The sequence below is a fragment of the Mandrillus leucophaeus genome, unplaced genomic scaffold, assembly GCF_000951045.1.
Source record: "Mandrillus leucophaeus isolate KB7577 unplaced genomic scaffold, Mleu.le_1.0 Scaffold40, whole genome shotgun sequence".
NCBI classification, from domain to species: Eukaryota; Metazoa; Chordata; class Mammalia; order Primates; family Cercopithecidae; genus Mandrillus; species Mandrillus leucophaeus.
In genome coordinates, this window is record NW_012104254.1 from 1638009 (window position 1) to 1655751 (window position 17743).

The window sequence follows — 17743 nt, forward strand, 5'->3', positions numbered from 1 at the left end:
AGTAGCTGGGACTACAGGCGCCCGCCGCCAAGCCCGGCTAATTTTTTGTATTTTTAGTGGAGAAGGAGTTTCATCGTGTTAGCCGGGATGGTCTGGAACTCCTGCCCTCGTGATCTGCCCGCCTCAGCTTCCCAAAGTGCTGGGATTACAGGCATGAGCCACCGCGCCTGGCAAAAATCCCTCCTTGAATTTCAGCGTAAACACTCATGCCCTTTTTTGCTGTTTGCTATAATCCTCTCATTCTCCTTGGTCTTCTTGGCCTTGTGTGAGGGCCTGGTTGTTGTGGAGACCGAGGTCTTCTGAAACAGAAAACCAACCCGTAGCAAGGCCTGATGTGTGCCCTAGAATGGCAGAGGCCCCACACGCTGCCCTGGCTTCCCTGGAAGACCCTCCAGCCCCTCTGCTAGATTTCTTGTCCTTACAGGGATTGTTAAACCATCTCATAGGATTCCTTTCCAGACTCAGCCCTTCACTTGTAGCAGCATTTCTTACTCTGAGGTTCTGGGCCTAGAAACCCAGTGTCCAAAGGTCTAGGGACAGAGAGAGTTTATAGAGAGTGGGAGTGCATCAGTGGAAGGCTGAATCCAAACATGAACTGAGCTGGCCTGGGTGGCCTTGTCCTTTTGCCATCCTTGTAACCCTTTAAAGGCTTTAAGATACTTCTTTTGTAATAACTACCCCTAACTAAATTTGGCCAGAGCTGTGAAGGGAAAGAAAATCTAAGACCCTTGAGGGAGATGACAGCCGACTGTTTTACATTTTTACTACCTTTGTTGTTGCCATGCACAGCTGATACATAAACAAGCAATGGCTTCATCTTCTATTTTTTTATATACTGGTTGGACCCAGAACCCTAAAATGTAGATGCTTCTCATGGTCATTTGGCATTTGCAACAGGAGCTGAATTTATTAATAGTACTAATACCTCATCCTTGAGTTGTCCGATATTTTTAAGGGGCATTTGCATACTTTGTTTTTCATATGGAAAACTTTCCATAAGGGCTGGTATCATCTTGGCCTTCCATTGCAGGAACAGCACAGGGAGTTTCGGTGGCTAGGCCACAGTTACCCACACAGCTAGGTAGCAGCAGAGACCCCACCTGGCACCCACCTGGCTTCCTAAGCCCATCGCACTGTGCAGCCTCCCTGAGGAAGCCTAGAGTGGATAGGAACTCTGGTTCTTTAAGATGACCCTGAGTTGGATCTCACTGTCACCATTTATCAGATGGGGGGGTGTCTTCAGGCAAAAGTACTTAACCTCTCTTGTTTCTGTTTCCTTACTCCAAAATGGCAGTGATCATACGACTATCCACCTGGGTGGATTGGTGTGCATATGAAGGAAGTCACGGGGACAAGTGGTTGGAAGAGTGTTGAGCACATAGAAAGTACAAGATAAATGGTGGCCATTGTGTTACCAGTTAGACTATATCATACTTGTCTTTAGCTGGGCTTAGAATCTTGACACTGTGATCTTTCATTCTCAGATCTTAATATGAAGGCTTACCAGGTAACCACTGCCCCAACATAATTATTTAGTGGGTTCATACATGTGAAAGCAGTTGAAATACAATTTCTGAACTCAAGGTTAATATATATCCTTAGTTGGAACAGGTAGTACTCTCCCAGCACCTAAAGTCCCTCACTTCTATCCATTCTTCAAATGACCTTTGCAATAATCATGGTAATTGAGTAGCGTCTGCACCATAACATTGTTGAATAACATCAAAATGATCCGTTTAGCCATCATGAGCCCTCCTAGTAATTCAGACGCACACCAGCTCTTTCAGGTTATTGAGGTAGCTTTTATAAATAATTGCTAACAGTACAAATACTGTCTCGGGTATTTTGGAAGAGTGAATTTTCCCATTGATTTCAGTGTATCTTTAGGAAGTAATTTGCAAAACAGAAGAGTTTGGTTCAGGCGAACTCACCCCTAAGGAGTGTGGAGGGCCACATTGTAGGTTTACTCTGCACTGCCCCTCGCGCTTGAAATTTGGCTCATGCAACCAAGGAACTGAATTTTTAATTTTGTTAAATTTTGATTTAAATTTTAAAACAGAAGTAGTATAAAATATTTTTCTGTTAAATATTCCTTGTAGTTTTGGTAAGACTACATTTTGTGTTACCATGTTGGGTAAGATTTCTTGTAGTGTGTATTGTGTTTTGTCACCTCGTTAATAATTTTCTTATTTTGGTTGCATGTTAAAATAATTTTGGATATATTGGGTTAAATAAATATATTGTTAAAATTAAATTCACTTGTTTCTTTTTTTGTTGATGAGGCTAGGATACTAAAAAATTTAAAATTACCCGTGTGGATTGCATTATATTTCTATTAGTGCTGCTTTAGCTGAAAGTAGCCTATTTAAAAAAAAAAAATCATTATTTTCAGACTTACATTTGGACTTCATAGAATCAGAGGTATTTAGAGGAAGGGATCTTAGGGGTCACCTCACTCAGCTCCAACCTTTTGCAAGTGATAATACCAAGACCAGAGGCTACTATAAGATGATTAACCTCCTCCCAGATGGGGACTGGATCCAGTGGCTTTATAGCTTTTGTGTTGGATCCTGGTTTTACTTGGAAACATAGCAGACATCAGAACTGGAGAGAACTTCTACCAGATCCAGAGTGAAGAAAATGCCTTATTTATTCATTTATTTACTTATTTATGGAGACTGGGTCTTGCTCTGTTGCCTAGGCTGTAATACAGTGGCAGAAACACGGCTCACTGCAGCCTCAACCTGCTGGGCTCCAGGATCCTCACGCCTCAATCTCCGGAGTAGCCAGAGCCACAGGTACGGGCCACCACGCCTGGCTAATTTTTTTTTTTTCTCTCTTTTGTAGAGACTGCGTCTTCCATGTTGGCCAGGCTGATATCAAAACTCCTGGGCTCAAGTGGTCCTCCTACCTTGGTCCCCCAAAGTGCTGGGATAACAGGTGTAAGCCACCATGCCTGTTTTGGCAGTTTTTAGGGGCCCACACTAATTTTGAGACAGGTCTGCACTTGATAATGTAATGCTAGAGGCTGGGCAGGGGAGATGATCTGCCTGAAAGGGCTGAGAACTGGGAGGCTCTTATTCCTATAGTCTTGAGCAAAGGCACAGTCTTAGAGAACCACACAATATTCAGAGCTTGCGGGTTGGAGAAGGAAAGTCCTCTAAAAAAATAAAGAGTATGGGGGCCGGGGGCAGTGGCTCATGCCTATAATCCCAGCACTTTGGGAGGTCGAGGCAGGCGGATCACCTGAGGTGAGGAGTTCGAGACCAGCCTGACCAACATGGAGAAACCCTGTCTCTACTAAAAATGCAAACATGGCCAGGCGTGGTGGCGCATGCCTGTAATCCGAGCTACTCAGGAGGCTGAGGCAAGATAATTGCTTGAACCCGGGAGGTGGCGGTTGCGGTGAGCTGAGATCACGCCATTGCACTCCAGCCTGAGCAACAAGAGCGAAACTCTGTCTCAAAAAAAAAAAAAAGAAAAAGAAAGAAACAGTACAGGTCAGACATTGGGCAATTTTCTCATAGCAGAATTTCATAGGCCATTAATTTGGTTACAGACTTGAATAGCACACAACAGTTCTCTAAGGGTCTGTTTTCAAAGTAATTCCTAATATTTAATGAATTTTTAAGTAATAGAAATTGCAATAGGAAAGTCTAGCTTGAAATCTAATTTGTGTTAGGTTGACCAGGTGACAACCAACCACCCCTGGATTCTGCTCAGTTAGCTGAGACCTGGGGCCAGTTGCCCATTTAGCATCTCAGGCCTCAGGATCCTCATTTATAAACCTGGAGTTTGGACTGCGGTCTCCATGATCACTGTCAGCTCTCCTTAGTCAGTTGGTTGTTCTAAATGTAGTTTAATTGCCAGTAAACACCTGTTCCTGAGTGATACATCTTTAGAAAGAAAGCCTTTTCCTGGTCTTTAAGGAGCCAGTAGATGGGTCAACCTGGCTGGACTTGCTTTTTCAAATCTGCCTTGTCTATTAGAAAGGCCAAGCTTGCTGATTTTGCCTGTTACATTTGAGTGTTCCTGAGACTTTGCCCAACCTTGGTCTTATCTGCGGGTACCCCAGCCTCTGCATTCCTTGCCCCTACAAAATGTGTTGCAAGTACCAAAGGCACAAATGAAAATTAGCTTGGCTGGATCATGGCTAGGCACACACCAGTGATTAAATAAATGCTGTTTGCTGGCTGACACTTCTGGAGTGGAAGTTGATTCCTTTTTCTTTTCTTTTTTTTTTTTTTTTGTGGGGTGGGGCAGAGTTTCGCTTTTGGTGCCCAGGCTGGAGTGCAATGGCTTGGCGCCATCTTGACTTGGCGCGATCTCGGGTCACCACAACCTCCGTCTCCTGGATTCAAGCGATTCTCTTGCCTTAAGATTATAGGCTTCCGCCACCATGCCCGGCTAATATTTTGTATTTTTAGTAGAGACAGGGTTTCACCATGTTGGCAAGGCTGGTCTTGAACTCCTGAGCTTGTGATCCACCTGCCTCGGCCTCGCAAAGTGCTGGGATTACAGGCTTGAGCCACGGCGCCCAGCCTTTATTCCTTTCTTTGGCCTCAATTTTATTGTTAAAAGATAGTGGGAAGGGCCTGATTTTGAAATCATCCTGGAATTAAGGTAGGAGGCCTTGTATAAGCAGTTCATATGTATTTATTGAGTGGGTACCATGTGCCAATATGATACAAGATGTGAAGGACACATGAGTTGGGAAAGGCGTGGGGAAATGCATGCTCACACTGCTGGTGCGAGTGTAAAAGGTACAACCTCTTTGTAGTGCTATTTGGCAGTATATACTCTTTGACCCAGCAACTCCACTTTTAAGTATTTATCTTACAGATACCCTCACACATGTATGAAATGATTTATATACAAGATATTCATTATAGCAATATTTGTAATGGCAAAAAGAAACAAAAGTTAGATGGGGGATTAAATAATTATGTTATTAAGTAATACTGTTTTAGTACACGTGTGTAATGAAATAATGTCCAGTCATTAAAAATAGTGAGACAAAGTCTGGGTGCAGTGGCTCACCCCTGTAATCCCAGCACTTTGGGAGGCTGAAGCCGGAGGACTGCTTGAGACCAGCCTGGGCAACACAGTGAGACCCTGTCTCTACAAAAAAAAAAGTAAAATATTAGCCAGGCATAGTGGCACGTGCCTGTAATCTCAGCTATTCAGGAGGCTGAGGTGGGAAGATTGCTTGAGCCCAGGAGGTCGAGGCTGCAGTGAGCTGTGATTGTGCCACTGCACTCCAGCCTGGGCAATAGAACAAGACCCTATCTTAGAAAGAAAGGAAAAAAAAAGGACGACTCACAACTCTATGCCCTGATGTAGAACCATCTTCAAAATATGTTAAATGAGTGTGGGATACTATGCTTATATGCAATTGTGTGTATTTAATGGCTTCCTAAGAAAAAAGGAAAAAACTGATACTAGTGATTGCCTTGGAGGAGGGTAACTGGGAGATTACTTTTGCAACTTTTAAATTTTATACCACGTACACATGGTATCTATTTTTAAAAAGCCATTGTCATGCCCTAGACGAGTTTAGTCAGGCCCTAGTAAGAAAACCTTGTAAGACATACCAAGTATGGGGTAATTACTGGCTTTATGGGAAGATTGATTTCAATGCGAAACTCTCTGTATGCAAGTGAACTGTCCTGATTGCAATGCTAAGCTCTCTTCAAGCAAGTAAGTTGGCCTGATTTGCCTGTTAAGTTGTATGGGGCAGGCAAATCTGAGTGTCCAGAAGGCAGACCTTCAACTCTTAGTTTCCCGCCTAGGGAGAAGGCACGGAGCTAAAGTGGTTTCCAGAACGTGTCTGTTGTGGCATGAACACCAAGGAGCTGTGGGTGAGCTTCCCAGGCTCAAGGTCAGAAGGTCTGGGTTGGAGTCCTGCCCCTGCTACTTGCCAAATATGTGATTTGGGGCAGGTTGCTTAATCCCTGAAGCCTCAACGTGTTCATCTAGAAATGAACATTACAGGCCGGACGCAGTGGCTCACGCCTGTAATCCCAGCACTTTGGGAGGCCAAGGTGGGCAGATCACCTGAGGTCAGGAGTTCGAGACCAGCTTGGCCAACATGGCAAAACCCCATCTCTACTAAAAATACAAAAATTAGCCAGGTGTGGTGGCAGGCAACTGTAATCCCAGCCACTTGGGAGGCTGAGGCAGGAGAATCACTTGAACCCAGGAGGTGGAAGTTGCAGTGAGCTGAGATTGTGCCACTGCACTCTAGCCTAGGCAACAGAGCGAGACTCTGTCTTAAAAAAAAAAAAAAAAAGATTACAATACCTGGCCCACCTCCCTCATGCTACAACCTCACTGTAGTGAGGCTCAAATGAGATAGTGCCCATGAACACTCCTGTAAACCATGAAGTATGCAAACACCAGGTGTAATAGACGCTGTTAGGTACCTGTGAGACCAGCAGGCTAGAGCAAGAGATGCTAATTAAAAAAGAATTAAGGTGAAGCAAAGATCTTTTCCCTCTGCCAAATAACTTGGCAAGAATTGTAAAATTAGAAAAGTAGACCCTTAGTAGTTTGCTAATCCTTTGACCTCTGACCCTGCACAAATGATCTCACCCTTTAGACCTGTTCTCTTATTTGCAAAATGAGAGGGGCTCTCTGGGTGATTCCTGTGGTCCCTTCCAGTTGTAGCATTCCGTGACAGTGTGGCATTAACAGTAATTCCCATCTTGGCTGAGATGGATGAGTCATACTAACTGAAAAGTCAAAATATGAGGAGGAAGTCTCTTTACGTATGAGAATTTTCCTTGAGCTAGAGACTCAGAGCCTCTGGAGGGGAGATGAGAGAAAACATTGCCACCACCAAGAAGGGAGACGAAGGATGTATAAAGAGAATAGAGATGTATTTACTTTTTTTTTTTTTGAGACGGTGTCTCACTCTGTCGCTCTGGCTGGAGTGCAGTGGCGCAATCTTGGCTCACTGCAAGCTCCGCCTCCCAGGTTCACATCATTCTCCTGCCTCAGCCTCCTGAGTAGCTGGGACACAGGTGCCTGCCACCACGCCTGGCTAATTTTTTGTATTTTTAGTAGAGACAGGGTTTCACTGTGTTAGCCAGGATGGTCTCGATCTCCTGACCTCGTGATCCGCCTGCCTTGGCCTTCCAAAGTGCTGGGATTACAGGCGTGAGCCACCGCGCCCAGCCGAGATGTATTTACTTTTTGTGTGTTCTTGCCACCTCCATAGCCTCCTTTGCTTTCAAATGCCCACTTGGGCTGGGCCTTTGGAAAATAGATTTAACCCTTGTTTATTGGAAGGATATTCACACAGTAGGCCAGTTATACACTTTATGGCAGTTGTTACCTCCTCTGTGAGGTCTTTCTGTGCAGGTTTAGTGGCATCTCCTCCATGCTGCCTGGGCTTCTACTTCTCATCACTTTGTCTGATAACTCAGATCAGAGACTGTCTCTTACTCATCTTTGTATTCCTGGCACCTGAGGAGTGGTATTAGATGGTTAGATGGATTAGTGATCCATTTAGGGTATTTACACTAATCTTGTTGATCTTGACCACCACCTTTATAACCACCACCATTGTAGAAGTTTTAACTTTTTCTTTTTTTTTTTGAGACAGTTTTGCCCTTGTCACCCAGGCTGGAGTGCAATAGTGCGATCTTGGCTCACTGCAACCTCTGCCTCCCTGGTTCAAGCGATTCTCCTGCCTCAGCCTCACGAGTAGCTGGGACTACAGGTGTGTGCCACCACGCCTGGCTAATTTTTTTGTGTTTTTAGTAGAGACGGGGTTTCACCGTGTTAGCTAGGATGGTCTTATCTTCTGACCTTGTGATCCACCCGTCTCAGCCTCCCAAAGTGCTGGGATTACAGGCGTGAGCCACCACACCCAGCAAAGATCTATTTTTTTTTTTAAGCTAAGTGTTTTATACATATAATAATATTGTTAATAAAATGTATCTAAAATTCATACCACCAGCACACACGGTCTCTAGCTAGCAGCAGTAAATGGCATTTAGTACTTTCTTAGCCCCCAAACCTGGATGACTGACTGTACTGACTTATTACTTTTAGCTATTTGTAGGTAGTTACATCTGAAAATTGACCCAGGCACAGTGGCCCATGCCTGTAATCTCAGCACTTTGGGAGACCAAGGCAGGAGGATCAGTTGGGGCCAAGAATTTGAGACCAGCATGAGCAACATAACAAGAACCATATCTACAAAAACTAAAGATTAACCAGGCATGGTGATGCATGCTACTTGGGAGGCCAAGGTGGGAGGATCACTTGAGCCTGGGAGTTAGAAGCTACAGTGAGCTAGGAAGGTGCCACTGCACTCCAGCCTGGGCCACAGAGCAAGACTCTTATCTCTTTAAAAACAAAAATCTGAAAAGGACCCCAAGGATTGAACTAATAATTTATCTTTACAAATGCAGGACCAAAAGAGAGGGTCAAGGATCAGCTGGGGAGTTTAGAAGTGGCAGAAGTCTCTGGAGAAGCCCTGCGGTGTGAATGTGCTAGAGTATGTGTGCCCATCCTCATGGGGGACTCCCTTGGAGGAGGAGGGTACGCCAGCATGGGCAGCAAAGCTGTTTGACCTCAAGGTGGAGATCTGAGCCACCTGGTTAGTCCCATGCCCAGTTAATTTCTATGGAGGTTTGGTAAAGTAGGTTAGGGAGTTGGATCCAATGTTCCTGAAGGTTCTGTTGGTAATATGGCAGGGTCAGTCAGGTCAGGAGTGGGGAGGGTTGGATCATTCTAAGGGCAGTAGAAGAACTAATCCCAAGGGTGAGAATTTCCTCTCCTGTGGAGGACAGCATTTAGAACTCAGTACATACATGGCTGGTTCAGAAATGGGGAGGAGATTAGAAAAATTTATCCTAATGTTTGCTTGTCAAACCAAGCCATTCTATCAGCAAAGTAGTGAAACCCTTACGTAAGTCCTTTGAAGCCTAGCAGCAGTATCCTACTCAAACACAAACCACCAAAAAAAAAAAAAAAAAAAAAAAAAACCTCCTTGGGGACCCAGATGTGAAACCTCTCTCATGGAAAATTCAGCACCATGTGCTCTTTGTAGCAGGTAGGATCACCTGCTGTTTTGGAAATTAACTTTTTTTCTGACATATTTTTGACTGAACTCTGCATGTGCCTCTTGAGAAAATAATCCAAATTCTTGCTTTCTTCACTTTCCAGTTTTGCTTTATCTTTGCATCATGCTCTGCAGTTTACAGACAAGCATAATGGGTGAGAGTTCCAGTAAATTGGCTGGATCATATTTCTTAGACTGAGTCATGACTGAGGAACTTGTTTGGGAACAGGAAGCAGCCCATGAAAACGTCTGCACATAGTAACCTGCCAGATTGAAGAAACTGGACCACTTTTAGTGGAAGGATAAAAGGGTAGAAAAATGGTTCTATAACTCAGGGAATGGTAATTTTGTGAACTAGGGTTTTAACTTGTTGAATAATTCGTCTTTGTGTGTATTTGGGCTTTTTTATGCTGTTAAAAGTCTCTAGTTTTTCAAGATAAGGGAAAGGAAAACTTGGATTCGTGGTAACTGTTGCTACCTCTTAAGTGTCTCTGCTGATGTATACAACATGTTGCTCGGCCAGTTTGTTTTTTTTTTTAAGGCACTGTAGTTACATAGAAATAAACCTGGCAACATTTCCATTTGGCCTAGACGACTGTAAGGCCCCTTTTGTCTCCAGTATTCTGTGGTTCTGTATTTTAATCACTTACTTTACAATTATTGTAGCAACACAATCAAGATAGCAAATCAGTCTAGTACAACCAAAAGTACTGGAATGTGGGCAAATAGAAAGAATGACCTAGAATTCTTGCTGAGAAAACAGTTGGCATTGCTATATTCTTCTAATGCAGTGTGAGAGAAGCCACAGAAGTAAATAGGCAGGTAAATGTTTATGAAATGTAATAGTCATCAGCAAGATGTATTTTAAAAACACATCTGCTTGGTGTCATTTTGCTTTATTTAATAAGGATTATGACTGCAAGGTAGAAATTTGTAAATGAAGATCTCTGTTGTTTTGTTTTGTTTGTGCTTTTGTTTTAAGACAGGGCTGGAGGGCCGTACGTGATCATGGCTCACTGCAACCTTCATCTCCTGGGCTCAAGTGATCCTCCCACATCAGTTTCCCAAGTAGCTGGGACTACAGGAGTGTCCCATCATGCCTGGCTAATTTTTTAATTTTTTTGTAGAGTTGAGGTCTCACTATGTTGCCCAGGCTGGTCTCAAACTCGTAGACTCAAGTGATTTTCCCACCTCAGCCTCCCAAAGAACTGGGATTACAGGTGTGAGCCACCATGACTGGCTGTTATTTTATCAATTCCTCAAAATTCAAGCATGCCCTCAAATGTTTTTGCAGCCTCATATAGCTCTTAATTTGGTTTATATTCATCCAGATGGTAGGATATGTTTCATGTTCCGCCTGGTTTTGTTAGAAATACTTGGGCAATGTCTATGGAAAAAAAACATTGAACCAGATTTAGCTTTCAGGTAAATAATGTAATCACCTGGGAATAATATGAAGAATGAAATGAAAGAAAGAAAAATATAATCAAGTGTAACTTAGACTCTGAATGCTGGTAACTAAGATTTGGGATGAAGGAGGGATCTCAGGGGAATAACGTTAAGATTTTTTTTTAATGGAAATACATGATTTTAAGAAGGAATAACTTAAGACATTCCAACTTTATACTACATTAAAGTAAAAAGAGCAAGGATCAGTTTTCTCTTTGGAGCAAGGCTCAGTTTCACTTACTGTTGAGAGTAGTGTGTATAATTAATTTTTTTAACAGTTTATTGATGAAATTTATTTTTAGAAGGAAATCTCCCACCACCTTCCTGTCATTCTCAGGGCAAGGCAGAGGATAGGAGAGGGAAGGGAGACTCGGGGGAAATGGGAGGTGCAAGCCTTAATTAGACATTTGAGTGTTTAAAAGAAACCGTTTTACTTTTCATTTCAAATACTTTGTCTCAGTTTACTGAATAGCTTTAATTTAGGACAGGGATTGTGTTATCTTTTCTGATATTTTGGATCATCTAAGCATGATAAATGCTGGTTTATTCAAGGCACTAAAATTGACTTGCAAAAGACATATTTAGTATGGAGTCTGCGTTCAAGTCCTTTCTTCTTTGTTTATCCTGGTACAAAGATGTTTGTTTTAAAGTGGTATGAGTTAATTGTCCAACTTCAGATTTCCCTAAATGTGTAACAGATTACCCAGTTGGCAAATGATGATATATATTTTTTAAACATGAATATTTCCGTTAGGCCAGATGGTGATTTAACATGAATTGTCCAACATTTGTGTTTCTTATCAAATTGTCTTCTTTTGTCTAAGCCAAGCTAGCAACATAATTTGGAACACACTCAGGAATCACTAAAGAACAAGAGCCAAAAAAATTCAGACACCAAGTGGCAGACGGCATTTGCTCCATATGCGATGCAAAGGCTCCCGGCCAGTGCTCGCCTGGCCCTTGGGAAGCTTTCTCACCCATTGTAAGGAAGTATCTGGAGTGCTGTGTAGCCCATCCACCTGCTTTCCTCTCTCTACTCAAACCCTATTTATCTAACACTTGGTACTGTGGCCTTCCTCCTTGGGGGACTTGCACTTCCTCAAAGCCCTGGATTTCTGTGCAGAAGAGCAGTTTTGGTTCTTCCTTAGGCACTTCCTTTCCTCCTGTCCAGTGTCATGTTCTTGTTTGTTATGGGCTCCACCCAGACGATTATTTCCTCTTAGATGATGTGTGAGCCTTGCAGAGAGCTGGGTCATTTGTGGAATAAATCATGTGCCCAGTCACACGGCTCCTTACAGGAAATGGTCGCTGCGCATTAGCTTAGCACAAAACACAGTAGTGAACTTGTGGGCCTCCCCAACAGTGAGTCTTCAGTTAACTTCTGCTGTTTTTTTTTTTTTTTTTTTAACATAAAGCTTTGAATGTTTCGTACAGTATCAAATCTCTGCAGGATTTTGCCCGCTGAAACAGATGTGAAAATCTGAGTAGCACAGAGTTTGACATTAAGGCCATAACAATAAACCCATTGTTGCCACGTTCTAAATTTGATCAAGATGTCTGTTTTTGGGAACCCAAAACAGTTGCTTCAAATTTAGCTTTTTTCTTTTATGAAGCAGTTTTTTTTGGGATCTCTCATAGCAAGAAAAAACATTACATAAACTTTTTTTTTTTTTGAGACAAGGTCTCACTTTGTTACCCAGGCTGGAGTGCAGTGGCACGATCTTGGCTCACTGCAGCCTCGACCTCCTGGGCTCAAGCAGTCCTCCCACCTTCGCGCCCCCAAGTAGCTGGGACTACAGGCACGTGCCACTACGCCCGGCTAATTTTTGTATTTTTAGTAGAGACAGGGTTTCTCCACATTGCCCAGGCTGGCCTCGAACTCCTGAGCTCAAGCTCCAGATCTGCCAGTCTTGGCCTCCCAAAGTGCTAAGATTACAGGTGTGAGCCACTGTGCCTGGCCACATAAATATAAACTTAAAAATACACAGGAAAACCTTTCAGAACACTTTGAAACCTATTTTGGTCTTATTACAATTGCACTGAATGCCCCAGAGCCTAATGAAGAGCAATTAGATGTTGTCATTTGGTGACATTCTTGGTGGAGACAGTAAGCTAGGGCCACAGGAGCTGCTTAGTCTCCCAGGGTCCAGCATTGTTTCAGATAACGTGAACAGGATGCTCAAGAGCTAGTCTAAATAATGCTTCATGGCTTATTTTTCCTGTTTGTTGATAAGGATTCATAAAGGTGTCCTTTTCTGGTCATGTCAGGAGAAATTCAAATAAAAAACATTGAATCGGTTTGGAGTTGTCCATTGAAGGGTACTCACAGCAGGAATTGAGTGGCAATTGAGCGTGTGTGTGTATGTATATAAACATTTATGTTAGAGTGTATGCTAATGTATATGGGGTGCCCACTGCCGTCACCACCCCCCCACCAACAGTAACAAAACCATCAATAGCAATATCCACCAAAACTTCTAATTTGCTTATTAATTTGCTTTATTATTTGTAAATAATTCAGAATCTCTCTGAGATCAAAATCCTTTTTTATTACAACATGTTAATAGTAGTCTAATTCAGACCTGCCCTGAGGAAGAACCAAGCAATGAAGCCGTCCATGATTTTAGAAGTTAATTGACTTATTCTTTCTGACCATCTAGATAGTCCCAATATTATTTTAGGCTCCTCCTAGTTAGGTCCACTACCTCATTATTATCCATTGGCCTGGACTTTGGTCTCACTTATACAGCAAGTAGTAGAGCCTATCACTGTCGACATGTAAACATTTGCATATTTTACATTTATAGAGATACTTTTCACATGTCTCATTTGATCCACTAACATCTGTATGCTTGGACGATGGAATAATTTAACAATGTATAGCTAAAACCATCTAAACCCCTCAAATATTATCATCTGATGGGAAGGAAAAGGGGGAAAGAGGAAATTAAATATAGTTATTTCAATTCTTGGCATGATTGACACTGACAATTAAAGAGTAAATTCCATTCAGTATTTTCTTCCAGCTCATGAGGGTTGGCTGTAAGGATACTTTGCAAGTCAGATTTGTGGGCAGATGTTTGCAACCTAAATTGCTTCAGTTGCATGAAAAAGTCACAACCTTTTACTGATTTTCATCCTGGGATCTCTTTAACAAGGAAAAACCTCAGGCCCAGGAAGTCTGGGGTAAGTGAGGCAGGGATGTGTCAAAGTGCACTTTTCCCCAGGTGCAGGGACAAGTATTTGAGTTTCTTTTATTGACCTTGCAAAGAGCTTTGCACACTTTGCACATCAGTTCTTGAGACGGGTGGGAACATGGACTGCCTGCTTTATGGAGTTCAATTAAGATTGCAGGATCATGCATTCCTTTCATTTTTGGTGCTAGTACCTAGAAGATGGGAATATATTGAACACTTAATACTTTGCTTGGGCAGGTAGCTCCAGTTTGCAGAAAGTCTAGATAGGATACTCTGCTATATATCTAGTTTTACTGAGAAGACAGGGCCCAAGCTATTTTTAAAGAATTTTAAAGTAGGTTTCTCAGCCTGGCGTGGTGGCTCACACCTGTGATCCCAGCACTTTGGGAGGCCGAGGGAGGCAGATCACTTGAGGTCAGGAGTTTGTGACCAGCCTGGCCAACATGGCGAAACCCTGGCGAAAATACAAAAATCAGCCAGGCATGGTGGCACGCACCTGTCATCTCAGCTATTGGGGAGGCTGAGGTGAGAGAACTGCTGGAACCCGGGAGGCAGAAGTTGTAGTGAGCTGAGCTTGCGCCACTGCACTCCAGCCTGGGCAACAGAGTGAGACTCTGTCTCAAAAAAATAAATCAATAAAATAAAGTAGGTTTCTCTATACCTTGGAATTTTCTATCTCCCACGATAACCTTTGGGTAAACATGTCCATCAAAATGGAAACAAATCAATTTTTAAAATAGAAATTATTCTCATGTCTATTTTAGTGGGAATCCCCCTGAGAAGATAGCCATGTATGACTGAATGCTCTGTGGCTGCTATTTTGTTGCTCTTGGCCAGGAAACTGATCTAGGTGACATACTTAATCTGACCTGCAGACTGGCCACTTCATACTACCAAGATTCCAAAGCAAAGTATATATACAGTCGGCCCCATGTAGCCTCTGGTTCCATGATGCAACCAATGGCAGATTGGTTGAAAAATATTTGGAAAAAGGCCAAGCACAGTGGAGTGGTTCATGCCTGTAATCCTAGCACTTTGGGAAGCTGAGGCAGGAAAATCACTGGAGCCCAGGAATTCAAGACCAGCCTGGGCAAAATGGCAAGACCTCATCTCTACAAAAAGTAATTAGCTGGGCTTGGTGGCGTGTGCCTGTAGTCCCAGCTACTTGGGAGGCTGAGGTGGGAGGATCATTTGAGCCCAAGTGAAGGCTGCAGTGAGCCATGATTGCATCACCACACTCCAGCTTGCGTGACAGAGCGAGACCCTATCTCAAAATGAGTAACTAAATAACAAAATTTCAAAAAAAAAAAAAAAAAGAAAAAAAATGAAAAAACAATACACAAATAAAATACAGTATAACAACTATTTACACAGCATTTACACTTTATTAGGTATTGTAAGTAATCCAGGGATGATTTAAAGTATATAAGGGGATGTGCACAGGTTATGTGCAAATGCCATGCCATTTTATATTAGTGTAGGCTCATGGCTAATAAAGCATGAACCCGACTGAAGCTGCCTGGGTATGTGTCCTTGTTCAGCCACTTTCTGGTAGTATCTCTTTTTTCTTAACCTCAGTATTCTTATAACAGGGATGTTTTCTCTGTATAAGGCTGTTTTGAGGAATAGTTTCTATATGTAAAGTACTTAGAACAGTGCGTAGCATATGGGCCGGGTGCAGTGGCTCACGCCTGTAATCCCAGCTCTTTGGGAGGCCGCGGCGGGCGGATCACGAGGTTGGGAGATCGAGACCATCCTGGCTAACACGGTGAAACCCCGTCTCCACTGAATATACAGAAAATTAGCTGGGAATGGTGGCGGGCGCCTGTAGTCCCAGCTACTTGGGAGGCTGAGGCAGGAGAATGGCTTGAACCTGGGAGGTGGAGGTTGCAGTGAGCCGAGATCCCGCCACTGCACTCCAGCCTGGGCAACAAAGCGAGACTCCGTCTCAAAAAAAAAAAAAAAAAAAAAAAAAAAAGTGCGTGGCATCTAGGAAGCCCTTAATAGATACTGCCTTAAAAATAATTAGGTATTTCCTAGTGAGGTATACCTAACTACAAGTGCTGTTTTAACTATGCCTACTCTGTGTGCTTTACACTATATATTGTTCAAGGCTAGAATAATGAGCCCCATGAGCAGGGTTTCATAGCATGTAAGATTCCAACACCAGCCTTCAGTCATGGGTACAGGTGGCCTGTGCCATCCAGCTAGCTGCGCTGCCTCCAGACTGGGTGGCCTGCTCCTCCTCCATTGGATAAAAATAGCCTGACTCTTCACTGAAACCACCACCATGTTATTTGTGTCCTTGGGAAGCTGAAAGTAATAGAGCTCTAAGTCTGGCATTGCCAGCTGTCAGCAGAACTGAAATGCAAAGTGCGACATGTGTCTACACTGTACCCACTGGCCTCCAGGTCGCAACTCCCATTCCCCCATCTTGATTTTTTTCCATTCTCAAATTCATTATTTCCCCTATAGGTGACTGTGGAATGGAAACAGATTTAGATTTCCTACCTATTTAGATTTTTTCCATACTAAAATTACAAAGCAGAAAAACTGCTATTGACACATTTTTGGTTAGGAAAATCTGGATGTGGTTCCTGTGCCTAGCCTAGTCATATAAATTCTCTCCCCATGTATCTTTGTGTGTGTGTGAAACAGGGTCTTGTCACCCAGGCTGGAGTGCAGTGGTGCAATCACAGCTCACCATGGTCTTGACTTCCTGGGCTCAAGCGATCCTCTCACTTCAGCCTCCCTAATAGTAGGGACTACAGGCTCACATCACCACATGCAACTAATTTGTTTTGATTTTTGGTAGAGACAGGTGTCACTATTGTGCCCAGGCTAGTAACTCCTGGGCTCCAGCAGTCCTCCTGCCTTGGCCTCCCAAACTCCTGGGATTACAGGCATGAGTCACCAAGCCTAGCCTCTCCTCATCAAAACCATTCCCTCTTTGTAAGATTCTTCCTATGTCTTAAAACTTAATACCTTTAATCCTTCCCTGGAGCCATGGATTTATTTATTTATTTATTTATTTATTTATGAGGCAGGGTCTCACTTTGTTGCCCAGGCTGGAGTGCAGTGGCACAATCATAGGCTCACTGCAGCCTTGACCTCCTGGACTCAAGTGATCCTCCCACCTCAGCCTCCTGAGTAGCTGGGACTACAGGTGTACACCACCACACCAGTTTTTTGTTGTTGTTTGTTAGGGTCTCTCCATGTTGCCCAGGCTGGTTGCGAACTCCTGGGCTCAAGCAATCCACCCGCCTCAGCCTCCCAAAGTGCTGGGCTTGTAGGCGTGAGCCACCACACCTGTCCCTGTCTGCTCTCTTTTTTTTTTTTTTTTTTTGAGATGGAGTCTTGTTCTGTTGCCCAGGCTGGAGTGCAGTGGTGTGATCTCGGCACACTGCAACCTCCACCTCTCAGGTTCAAGCCGATTCTCCTGCCTTAGTCTCCCAAGTAGCTGGGACTACAGGCATGTAACACCACGCCCGGCTGACTTTTGTATTTTTAGTAGAGATGGGGTTTCACCATGTTGCCCAGGCTGGTCTCGAACTCCAGACCTCAGGTGATCCACCCACCTCGGCCTCCAAAAATGCTGCATTACAGGCATATAGGTGAGCCCCAGAGATAAGAGTAGCAAGTAGTGATGGGGAGAAGATAATCAATCTAGTGTAGGAAAGATGGAAAGAATGGTGACATTTTACAACTGCTAGATTGACACTTTAACTTGGGAGTTATCCCTCTATAAACTGGATATTTGCTGAGCAAAGTTTAAAGAAAGCTCCATGTATTCAGTAATGTTTTCCAAACCCCACTTCTCGTAAGTCAGTGGCTTAGAGTGCTTGCTCTAATTTCTATATTGCGTTAAACAAGGGTGGGATTTCTTTTCATTCAAACCATTTGTGACTTTGCCCTTTAGTGACCTCTACCATCACCCTATCATTAATGATCCAAGTGATTAGAATGGATGGCTATGTGTTTGTAGGTTGTTTGTTGTCTTTAATGAATAGATTCATTGAAT

At 43.2% G+C, this 17743-nt stretch overlaps 1 protein-coding gene across 6 annotated transcripts in view; it reads left to right on the forward strand.

The window, feature by feature from the left end:
• Nucleotides 1-17743, forward strand: part of NFE2L2 (nuclear factor, erythroid 2-like 2) — a 154776-nt gene that overhangs the window by 132901 nt on the left and 4132 nt on the right. The gene's annotated exons all lie outside the window — the stretch shown is intronic.